The sequence below is a fragment of the Melospiza melodia genome, chromosome 24 (assembly GCF_035770615.1).
Source record: "Melospiza melodia melodia isolate bMelMel2 chromosome 24, bMelMel2.pri, whole genome shotgun sequence".
In the NCBI taxonomy this organism is placed as follows: domain Eukaryota; kingdom Metazoa; phylum Chordata; class Aves; order Passeriformes; family Passerellidae; genus Melospiza; species Melospiza melodia.
The window spans coordinates 1,000,826-1,011,309 of record NC_086217.1 but is presented as its reverse complement, the minus strand read 5'-3'; the positions used below and the strand labels follow the sequence as shown (position 1 = coordinate 1,011,309).

Genomic DNA, 10,484 nt, shown 5'->3' with positions numbered 1-10,484 from the left:
CCAGCAATCCGGGCTGATAATGCTGGAGTCTGCGCCGGTATCTAATAAACCTTCCAAGGTTTGCCTGTCACCCTGATACTCTATAAATACAGCACATTTTGGCCAATCATTTAAATTCATTGTCAATAGAGTAAGTCCTCCAGGGGAGCCAAAGCCCCGTTCTCCCCTAGACTGTGATTGATGAGGGGGCAATGTTTTAGTCATGTGTTCTAATGGAACTAATTGAGCTATCCTCTGTCCTTTCTCGATTTGTATCGGTGGAAAAGGAGTATGTACTATAACACAAATTTCCCCAGTAAAATCAGCGTCTATTACCCCAGTTAAAACAAATAATCCCATCATGGTGGCTGATGATTGTCCCAGAAGCAAAGCTCACATAGGTTGTCCATCAATGATGATTGGTCCCTTTATTCCAGTCGGGACCTTTTCCAGTTGGGTGGTCATCAATGTTACCGCTACTGAGGCTACCACATCCAGCCTGAGGCTCCCGGCGGTGGCTGGTTGAAGGGGGGCTGGGCTGAGGTGTTGACAGCTGCTACTTGTGTCTGGGCGTGGCGACTGTTGGGCGCACTGGGCCTCCCGTTTCCTGAGCGGCGTCGGTAGGCTCCGGTGTTCTGGGTATCTGAGCGACAGCTGTGACACCCGACGGTAGCTGCTTGGCAGGCTCGTCGGGTATGTCCCATGCCTCCACACCGGTAACATTTAAATCGGCCAGTAGATGGAGATCGTGGACTATTTGTTGCCGCTGCTTGCAGGGGTGCAAGAGCAGCCAATACTTGACTCTGCGATGCTGCTGCCTGCTCCTTCAATCCTGTCCCTAGCTCTCCCTAGCTTATACTAACATTGCCTGACTCCCTATGGGCACATTTGCCATACGTTCTAAAGCTTTTTCTATAGTCCAATTAGCTCCTAGGGTGTTTAACATTTTTTGTAGCCTGGTTGCTATTTTGAAGAGCTTCAGCAAGACCCCTTTTGTATAATCAGGTACCCCTGCTCACTTGATAGCAGCGGTCGCCTTATCTATAAAAGATCCAAACAATTCATCTCTTCCTTGCTTTATACCCATGTATGAGGGAACCCCACCTGATTCTTTTATCCTGTCTATAGCCAGCCTCACCAGTTGCATAGCCTCTCGACATTTATCAGGACTGATTAACGCTTATGCTTCTGTTTGAGCAAAAGCCCCTATACCCAATAATTCATCTAAGGTTACCCCATGTAAAGGGTCACCTGGTTGCCATACCACTGCTACGCACTCCTGGCAGAGTGCTTGCCAATGTGCATTTAACAGAAGCTGTTGATGTTGAGTAAAAATAAGCTTCGCAATTCTTCTACAATTGGCTGGCAATAACACCTGGGTCCCCCAAATATAGTCAAGCATTTGCTTTGTGGGCTCACCGGTCACCCCAAACTGACTAACTGTGGACCATAACTAAGACAACAGTTTCCAATCTAGTGCAGTAATTGCTGCCTGTAATCCACCCCCGTCCAGAGGAGTATACACCACCGGGCAAGCCACTTCTATAGCTGCTGCCATAGCCTCACTATCCCCCGAAACCATGATCTCTTTTGCTACTGCTGCCCATGTCTTCCTCTGCTCTTGTGCAATGGCCCCCGCTAGGTCACTCTCTGACCCAGAGATCGGCTCATTGCTAGGAGGAGGAGATGGAGGGTCTGGCCAGGGCACAGGCGGTGCAGATGGTGCTGTTATGGGGGGTGAGTTGCTGCTTGAATCAGGGGCTGATGTTGGTGGCAAGATAACTGTAGATGTGGCCGGGGGTAATGGGCAGTCTGACCAATCTCCATAACTTTTATTCTTACCATGAGCCACAGTAGCTTGCTGTGCAGCCTTCTTTTCTACCTGATATTGTACTAACTCATTATGCACCACTCGCCATAACTTCCCTAACTTCTTTGCAGTTTTATCATCATCTAGAACTGCCTCCCACAGCTTATCCCCAAACTTACGCCACTCAATTAATGGACTGTATAAGGATTTTGGAAGAATCCCTGTGCATACCCGTAAGCTAATAACCCATGAAGCTCTTTCTGCAAACATATGCCCTTAACCTGTCGCTTTTTTAAAAAGCAAGTGAATAAATCATATGCTGCTTGCCTTTCCATTTTAAACGTCAGCACTGTTGCAGCTCCACAAGGTCTCAGCAGCACGTATCAGCCGGGCCATCCTTTGAAGTCACCCAGGGCGCGGCACCTCCCCTGTTTTCAGCGGTGCTTTTTCACCGTCCTTGCTGCAGCACGACCCAAACTCCCTCACCAATCCCCCGTGGTCGCCATTACCGGTATGACGTCGTTGGGGTCACCATGTTGTTGGGATTGGCAGGAGAAATGTGGCATGCAATATGAGTGATCAGCAAATCTCAAACTTTATTGATAGGCACACATCTTTATATCGGTGTTAATGAGGCTCATACATATTGCAAAAGCGAGCTCACTATTGGTTAGTTACTTACCAGCCAACTGCGCCTACTTCTGCATTCTTGTGGATATTTTATTGAAACTATTCTTCATATTTCTGCCAAAGATGTTCTCCCCTATCCTGTTGTTGCACCAAGGGCACAATGTCCTAGCCTGTTATTGGACACTGACTACTGACTCCTATACTTGTCCCCTTCTAGCTTAACCAGCGGCATTATGTCGACATGACCTTTCTCCGCTGACCAATTGTCCACAAAGCTCTCCACAGCCTGGCACCCAGGCCATGCATCTTTTGACTCAGAAGCACAGACAGGCATCAGACTCTCTTCTCTCTTTGGAAGCATCCAGTCAGATGTCTTTTCAGGTCTTGTTCTCAGCTGTATGGACAGCTATGCCCCACCAGGATCCATTATGGTGGACTAGGACTTGTAAGAATGTGAGGAGAGTTAGAAGATTCTGACCCTAAGATTCTCAGGTATCCATCTTTGCAGTTCTTGAATAAATCATTCAGTTAGCATCTTCTTCCTCCAGGTTTCTCCGAGCCTCCTCAGCCCACCATCAGTTTCACCTCTGTCATCTCCTTTTGCATTCTCTCAGTCCTTGCAGCCATTCTCCTTGCCAAGAGATTTCTGTTCCTGTTGTGTCCCCATTGTCTGTCAAGTCCGGTCCTGTGTCACTGGGGTCAGCACACATTTGTGCCGGAGCTGCTCTGCTCTGCCGCATAGCCCGGTGCAATAGGAGATTGATCACCTTCTTCCTGATTGCATAGAAGTCTCGGGGACTTGGGATTTTTAGTGTGGGGTGTAGTTGGACTCTAGATGGGATTTGTAGACGGACACAAGATATCTGGAGCTCTTAAGTTATCCTGCAGTCCTTTGACTTTCATCCTAACTTTCTTTCAGATGCAGAAGGATAAAATCCAGGGCAGCGCACCCCATCCCGGGTGAGGGGATTCCCCTGAGCAGGTCAGTCACTGTTTGTCTCTGCAGAGGAAGCATAAATGGTAGATGTTACAGCACTGTTCTTTGTCTCTCTTTTTATGAAGTCAAGGAAGAGAGCAGCAGTCAAGGCTGAGTGGGCAAGGTGAGCACTGAGTAGTTTACAGAAGCAATTGGTACTGCTGAGGTCTCAGTTTCTGCTGCAGCTCTAAGCATCTCCTCTTGTTTTTTTTATTTTAGGTGGTCCAGTCTATCCTGGCTGAGCATGCCCATGCCAGATAGGTGCAAGCTGAAGATATCGGTGTGGCATACTTGTCAGATTAGGAAGGTTGTGTTTTCACAGTATCTCAGCATGCTTTTCTGCTTTGTGTCCTTGCAGGTGCTGTCACTGGCCTAGGCATGCCCAGGAACAGAGGAGGGCAGGTGAGTCAGTGTTTAGGCAGGCTGACTCATTGGTGAGTGTTATGCAGCATCATGCTAAGCATGTACCTTTTCTTTTTGCAGGTATCTTCTGGGCAGCTTCCGGAGTCAAATCAAGATTTGAGGTGAGTTGGGGCAGTGGTGTGGAGCAGTCCCAGGGATTACCGTTTTTGAGGGCAATAGTTACCTTTTCTGTTTTGTCTTAGGTCCCCTGAGAAGGCTTGTAGCGAAAGCTTGGGAACGGCAGCACCGAAGCACACATGGAGAACATCTCAACGTCCACATCCAACCGAGGATGGCTTTTTGTCTGCTCGTCTTCCAAAAGCTAAGTGTTGGGGCCAGTGGTTGGGAGAAGGGGAAAAACCTTTACTATCACAGGGGGACAATTTGATGTCAGCTTAGTGGAGAGGTCTATAGTGGGACAGGCTCTCTGGAAGTAAAGGGAGAGGGTTTCTCCTCAGCCTCACCAGAGCCTTTGCCAGGCAGGGCAGTTCCGACCCATCTCCACATTCTCGTGAACTTTGCGTTGTCAGCCTTCTTCGACTCGACATCGTCACGGATCTTTCCCCCAGGGAGATCGCCTTCAGGTCTGGAGCTATAGCCACGGTCACCCGGCAGTCTGCTTCCTTCTCTAGGCTTGCTGAGCCTCTCGAGCATCCTCTTAACTGCTTTGGTACTAACTTCCTTTAAGGAGTTACATTTCATCATCCTGTGCTATTGTCCTGGGACTTCCTTTCCTTTGGCATCATTGGCCTCTGGCTCATCTTGCAGTAGGAATCTTGGGTCCATCAGTTGAAAGCGCCAGGCAGTTTACACTTGTCTCTGTGTTATGCCATCTGTGTCTATGTTATGTTGTCCGTGTTTGTGCTATGTCGTCTGTGTCCATTGTCTTCTGTGTCATAGGCCTTTGTTACATCTCAATGCTTTATCGGCACTATTCTGTGCCATATAGGCTGCATTTTACTTACATTCCTTCCCGGATATTGCTTATTCCGGCATCTTTACATTTTTACTCTTGGAGATAGGAAGGATTGCACAAGGTGTTCTCATCCATCTTCCTTCTCACTACCAGCTTTGGTAGTGTCTTTTTTTTCATGCCATTCTCTTGGACTTCTAGAGGGAGTGTCTTACTCCCCCCTCAGGTGACTGCAGTAGTTCTGTAGGTTCCATCTTCTCAAAGGGTATAGGGCTCAAGAATTAATCTTCCAGAGAGTTATCTGAAGTCCTGGCTTGTATTATATGTACCTGTGTTGGCTTACACTGTATATACCTATATTGTATGTATCTGTGTTGGCTTATATTGTATATACTTACACTGTAAGTGTGTCGCCTTATATTGTGTGTATTTACACTCTATGTAAACTTGCATTGTGTGTCAGCATATATTGTGTGTACTTACGTTGTACCACTTACAATCGGAGCTGTCCTGCCCTGGCACGTAGTCACAGTTAGGCAGAACAGTTATATAAATTTTACTGTTCATTTGTCTTTTATAGTATTTTGGGTAGAAAATGTATGGGTCCAGAGTGGGGACAAGTCCTAGCTGTCAAATAGCCACTTGTTGACTGCTTCCTGTTGTCTCACAGGTTCCCGTGGCTGCCGATTTCCCCAGGATCTGCCATTTGCCGTCAAGGAGCGGCAGCCAGAAGATGTGTCGAAGCACATTCTTCAGCATCTCAAGTAAGGGCTGCAGTGAGTGTGTAAGTGGGAAGAGTGTGTGAGCGTGTGTGAGAGCACATGACTGTGTCTGTCTGTGTCCACTTGTCTCTGCACATGTGAGTGCATTGTGACTGGATTTAACCTTGTGTATGTGGTTTTTGCCTTTCAGGCTTCTCAGTTCATTTTTAAATTTAGAATAAAAAATCCCCAGCCAGGGGTTTGGTTTTTTTTCCCCCCTGGCTGGGTTTTTTTCCCTCAGTCCCGGTCGGTCTGCGAGGCGACGTTCATCGCCAAAGTTTGGGCGTGGACCCTCCAGGGATCGGGGTTTTCGTCAGGCAGGAGGATTTTTTGGAGGTTCCCGGGAACCACATTCCCGAGGAGCGGCGTGAATGTGTGCTAGGGGTTAGCAGAGCAGTTGTGGTGTGAGTGAGTGTGAGTTTGTGTGTAAACTGAAGGAACTGTGTATGTGCTGAAGGTTTCTAGGGTTCTAACCTTGTATGAATTTTTGCCTTTCAGGTTTTTCAACTCATTTTTAAATTTAGAATAAAAAATCCCCAGCCGGGGGGAGGTTCCCCCCTTGGCTGGGTTTTCTTTTCCTCGGTCCCAGTCAGTCTGCGAGGCGACGTTCATCACCAAAGTTTAGGTGCAGATCATCCAGGGACCGGGGTTTTCGTCAGGCAGGACGATTTTTTGGAGGCTCCCAGGAACCACGTTCCCGAGGACCAATGATTGCTGGGGTGTAATTTAGCAGTTGTGATGAGAGCGATGGTGAGTTCGTGCGTAATCTGAAGGGGGTGTTAAGGGTAGATGAGTGTTGTTTTCTGTGTGCTTTTGTTGTTTTGGGTTTCCTGTAACAATAAATCAACATGAAAATAGAAAAGGTTATCATCTTGTGTTAATATGTGTTTTGTGTTGTATTACTCTGTATTGCTCTGTATTGCTCTGTATTGCATTTCCCTGTATTGCTCTACATGAAAATTAGACTTTTACCAGTGTGTCTATGGATTGTATCTGCACTTGCATTTGTATACACTGTTTTCATGTATTTTCCTGATGTATAAATAAAAACATTCACTTAATAAAGTTGAATCACCCTTAATAAAGATAGCCCCTGCCCTACCTACCCCCACTGTGGCTCCTGTCTTTTTTTGGCGTGGTTTTGTCATTTCTTTCCACTGTATCTCTTCCTTTTGCTCCTCAATTTACTTTTCTGTTTCTAACTTAACTTCCATCTGTCTCTAACCCTTTGTTTCTGTTTCTCACTCTTTCTGACACTGTCTCTGCTTCTGTAACTCTGATTCCATCTGCTTCAATTTTTTATTTGTCTATTTCACTATTTCTGTCTGACTGTATTTATTTTTCTCTCTTATGTCTATACTTTGCACCTTATTTCTTTTTCTTTATAACTTTCACCCTTTCTCTTCTTGCTTTTTGTCTGTGTTCTCCTTTTCCTTGGTTCATCTTTTTTACTCTTAGTCTTTTCCTTTTTCACTCTACCCCTGAGTTTTCACTTTAACTCTAATCCTAACCACTTCCTTTTCCCTCTAACTCCTGTCCTTCAGTTTTCCCACCCTCCTTTTCTTTTCTCACTGTCTTGCTTTTTCTCTGTCTTGCTTTCTCTCTCTGTCTCCATCTTCTTTTCACTCTTTTTCCTTCTCTCCCTCTTTCCATTTTTTCAACCCTTACTTCTCTCTCTTTTCTCTCTCGCTCTCTCTTTTCGCTCTCTTTTCTCTCTTTCTCTTTTCTCTCTCTCCTTCTCTCTCTTTTCTCTCTCTCTCTCTTTTCCCTCTATCTCTTTCTAACTTTGTTTTCCTTTCTAGCTTTAGTTTAAAAAAGCAGCAGTAGAAACTTTCAGGCTCCCAGGGAGTAAAGGAAAAAAATTAAAAAAAACCCAAAACAAACCATTTACTCCCCGGGAGCCTGAAAGTTTCTACTGCTGCACCAGACATATAGATTTCTTCTTTTTACTATATAGGATATACAATATAGGATATACCCCTAATCAGTACCCCCCCCCAGCTGCCACCAATCAACCCTGATCAGTATCCACCATCCATACCCTACCCACACACAGACCCCTCCCCTGCTGCCCTCCCACGCCAGACCCCTCCCCTGCCATCCAGCATAGCACCACCTACCCAGCACACTGGAGCTACAGCATCCCCTGCTGTCCTCCTCAGCACTCTGCAGATATAGCACCCCCTGGCGTCAGTCCCGGCGTACTGCACGTACAGCGCTGCCTGCCGTCTGCTGCGACGCACTGCATGCACAGTGCCCCCGGGTGACGTCACACAGTGACACGATCCAGGAAGGACCCCAGGGCATAGGCGTCCTGCCAGCTGCCTGATTGAAACACCGACACCTACCCAGTGCCCCAGAAGCCCCTCCCCGTGATGCCGCCAGCCAGAAATGAACCAAAACAGCATTCCAGCCACCAAGGACCCACAAAAAGGTGCAAAATCCACCAAAAACCGAGAAAAAAAACCACAGTCCCAAAAGCTGCCATTTTTCTGGAAATCGCATGATCCCCCAAGTGCCGACATCTTGCCACGCCCAACGTGACCCCCCCCTGGGGGCCACGCTCTACCCCATACCACGTGACCCCCCCCGAGCTCCGCCATCTTGCCCCGTACCAGGTATGCCCTAAGGCGACGCCATTTTCCCCAATGTCACCTGACCGCCATGGGTGCTGCTGTATTTGGCCCGCATCACATGACATCATAGAGACGGCCATCTTGGTCCCCCCATTACGTGACCACCTAGATACCGCCATCTTTCTCCTGCATCACGTGACTCCTGGGTGCCGCCATCTTGCCCCCGAACCACGTGACAACCTGAGCACCGACCATGTGACCACCACCATCTTGAAAAAGAACCACGTGACCACATGGGGGCCACCATCTTGGATTAGGGTTAGTTTTTAGGGTTAGTTCTTGCATTAGAGTTAGTTTTAGGAGTTACTTTTAAGAGCTAGTTTTAAGGGTTAGTTTTAGGGTTAGGATTAGTTTTAAAGGTCAGGTTCCAGTTAGGGTTAGAGTTAGTTTTAGGAGTTACTTTATGGGTTAGGATTAGGGTTAGGGTTGGGATTTGGGGTTAGTTTTTGGGTTAGAGTTAGGGTTAGGGTTGGGATAGGTCTAGGGTTAGGGCCAGGGTTTAGGGTTACAGTTAGGGCTAGGGTTACGATTTTGTAAACCAGGAAGCCCTTATCTGCCAGCACACTGCAGCTGTGAAAGCCTTCCCAAGGGGAGTGCAAAAGTTCCACAACATGGCTGCCTCCACCACTTTTTCCTTGGCACCATGCCTAAGCTTACACTGATTTACCTGCCTCCAGTTATGGCTAGGGTTACAGGTTTGTAAACCAGGAAGCCCTAAACCCCAGGCACACTGCAGCTGCGAAAAGCAGCCCAAAGGGAGCGCAAATGTGCCACAACATTGCTGCATCCAACGCTTTCTCCTTGGGACAATCACTAACCCTAGGCTGATTTATCGGCCTAGGGTTAGGATTATGGTTAAGCCTCAGGCTAGGGTTTTTTAAACCAGGAACCCCTGAGCTCCAAGCACACAGAAGCTGTGAAAGGCATCCCAAGGGGACCGCAAGGGCGCCACACCATGGCTGCCTCAAGGTCTTTTTCATTCAGTCCATCCCAAACCCTAGGCTGATTTACATGCCCCCGGTTTGGGATGGGGTTAGGGTTTTTAAACCAGGAAGCCCTAAACTCCTGGTTTAAAAACTTGAACTGCGAAACACATCCCAAGGGGAGCGCAAAAGTACCACAACATGGCCGCTTTCACAGCCTTTTCCTTGGGACCATCACTAACCCTAGGCTGATTTACCTGCCTAGCATTAGTGTTATTGCTAGGGTTTTTTAAACAAGGAAGCCTTAAACGCTAGGAACACTGCTGCTGAAAAAGGCATCCCAAGGGGAGAGCAAACATGCCAAAACATGCCTGAGTCCAGCGCTTTTTCCTTGGGACCAAGCCTAAACCTACACTGATTTACCAGCCGAGGTTAGGGTTACAGTTAAGACTAAAGCTAGGGTTTTTTAAACCAGGATGCCCTGAGATCCAGGCACACTGCAGCTGCCAAAGGCATCCCAAGGGGAGCACAAAAGTGCCACAACGTGGCTGCTTTCACAGCTTTTTCCTTGGGACAATTACAAACCCTATGCTGATTTACCTTCCTCCAGTTAGGGCCAGAGTTAGGGTTTTTCAAACCAGGAAGCCCTGAGCTCTAGGAACACTGCTGCTGCGAAAGGCATCTCAAGGGGAGAGCAAACGTGCCACAACATGGCTGCCTCCACATCATTTTCCTAGGGACCATACCCAACCCTATGTAGTTTTACCTGCCTAAGTTTAGGGGTAGGGTTAAGTCTATGCTTAGGGTTTTTCAAACCAGGAAGCCCTGAGCTCTAGGAACACTGCAGCTGCGAAAGGCATCCAAAGGGGAGCGCTAAAGTGCCACAATATGGCTGCATTCACTGCTGTTTCCTTGGGACCATCCCGAACCCTAGGCTGATTTACCTGTCTAGGTTCAGAGTTATGCATAGGGCTAGGGTTTTTTAAACCAGGAAGCCCTGAGCTCCAGGCACACTGCACCTGCAACAGGCATCCCAAGGGGAGCGCAAAAGTTCCACAACATGGCTACCGCTACAGTTTTTTCCTTAGAACCATCCCTAACCCGAGGCTGATTTACATGCCTCCTGTTAGGGCTAGGGTTAGAATTTTTTAAACCAGGAAGCCCTGACATCCAGGCTCACTGCAGCTGCGAAATGCAGCCCAAGGGGAATGCAAAAGTGCCACAACATGGCTGCCTCCACCGCTTTTTCCTTGGGACCATCCCTAAACCTAGGCTGATTTACCTGCCTCCAGTTAGGGATAATCCTAGGGCTAGGATTTTTAAACAAGGAAGCCCTGAGCTCCAGGCACACAGCAGCTGTGAAAGGCATCCAAACGGGAGCGCAAAAGTGCCACAATATGGCTGCTTCCACCACTTTCTCCTTGGGACAATCTGTCGAAAGAAGGAGACCAGGA

General features: G+C 47.7%; 1 long non-coding RNA gene across 1 annotated transcript; it reads left to right on the top strand.

Annotated features, from left to right (window-relative positions):
• Positions 1-2,887: 2,887 nt before the first annotated feature.
• Positions 2,888-4,646, top strand: LOC134428885 (uncharacterized). Its single transcript, XR_010030494.1, has 4 exons — positions 2,888-3,401; positions 3,754-3,797; positions 3,879-3,919; positions 4,001-4,646. It is a non-coding gene; the product is annotated as an uncharacterized LOC134428885 (long non-coding RNA).
• Positions 4,647-10,484: the final 5,838 nt, after the last annotated feature.